A 1,325-nucleotide genomic window follows, 5' to 3' on the forward strand; every position below is an offset into this window, starting at 1 on the left:
GCCGACCTCAATGCGTTGATGAGCCGTGACCCCTCCTCTCGATGGCTTCTGATGAGTTAACATTATCACAGACACTTCAAAGGCGGAGTGACCTGTCTGTCGTGCACCTACACTGTCTTCACCCACACAAACGCCCTTCGGCTGTGTGTGACCGATGCGCTTCGCGTGTGAATTGGAAACCACAGCCCCTGAAGTGACAGACGGAGATGTGGGACGAGATCAGCAGTTTTGATCTCACCTCACACCTCGTGATATCAACATCATTGTGAAATTAGTAATGAAGATGCCCTGCCACTTTTAAATCATATTATAATTTATAAAAATAGATGTCAAATTACATTCATCTAAGATGCATTTTCAAAATGTACCAATTTTACATCTTGTGATTTTCAGTTGAATAAAATGCTATTTTTTCATCATTGAGGACTACTAACTGCTTAAAATCTTGATCTGTTGTACCAATTTTGTGTCTCATCTCATCTCGTGGCATAAGTGTCTCGTGATTGCCCTTAGTGTCCAGTCATCAAATGCTGAGTGCCACTGTATTTCACGTCTCAGTGCGCTTCCAAACTCCTCCCCTCTCTGCCGGAAAAAGCTTGAAGAGTCACAAACATATAGAAGTGGTAGCTATGTTTATTATAAGAAAAGAGAAATAAGTATGTAGGGAAAATCACCGAATTGTAAACAACTTACTGCCATTCTGTGAATAATATGCAATTATGTAATCCATAAAAAAGTGTACGCTGTAAAAATGATGTGTTTACTTTACTTAAAATAATGTGCACCATCTTTACACCATGGTTTTTTAAGTAAATTCAACTTTTTTAATTTTTTAAGTCAAAATAACAAACAATATTTGTTTCTTTACACACGGAAGAGTTCACTTGACCTTCTTCACTTAAAATCTACTACACTACTTCATTAGTAAAGTATATTATTATTGCAAATAGTTACATACATCTTAAATTTCGTTGTACATCTTATTTACATCCATATAAATGCCCCAAAAGTAATAATTATTTTAAAAAAACATAAAACTTTTCAAGCGCAAGGCTTTATGGGTATTCCTCAAAGCATTTGTACTGATAATATGAAGTTTATTGCACTAGAAATGTATGTTAGGTTTACTTCATTTTACCTGTTTGCACAACTCAAATTACATTTCACTTTATGTATACTTTTGAGCTTTTCATGTAATTCATATTTTTGTGTTGCACGAACAAAGGATTTTAAATTAAGCTTAAAATATATAAATTTGTACATTTTTAAGTAGAAGCTACTTAACATAATACAATATGGTTGTTGAGACAACAAATCGCTGTTAA

The 1,325-nt window shown here is 34.3% G+C and overlaps 1 protein-coding gene across 1 annotated transcript in view; it reads left to right on the forward strand.

The window, feature by feature from the left end:
- Positions 1-398, forward strand: part of bmf1 (BCL2 modifying factor 1) — a 30,417-nt gene extending 30,019 nt beyond the window's left edge. The window contains exon 5 of the mRNA XM_056768117.1: positions 1-398. This exon is cut by the window's left edge and continues 31 nt beyond it. The gene's annotated coding sequence lies outside the window, so the exon portion shown is untranslated.
- Positions 399-1,325: the final 927 nt, after the last annotated feature.

The sequence above is a fragment of the Triplophysa dalaica genome, chromosome 15 (genome assembly GCF_015846415.1).
Source record: "Triplophysa dalaica isolate WHDGS20190420 chromosome 15, ASM1584641v1, whole genome shotgun sequence".
Classification (NCBI taxonomy): domain Eukaryota; kingdom Metazoa; phylum Chordata; class Actinopteri; order Cypriniformes; family Nemacheilidae; genus Triplophysa; species Triplophysa dalaica.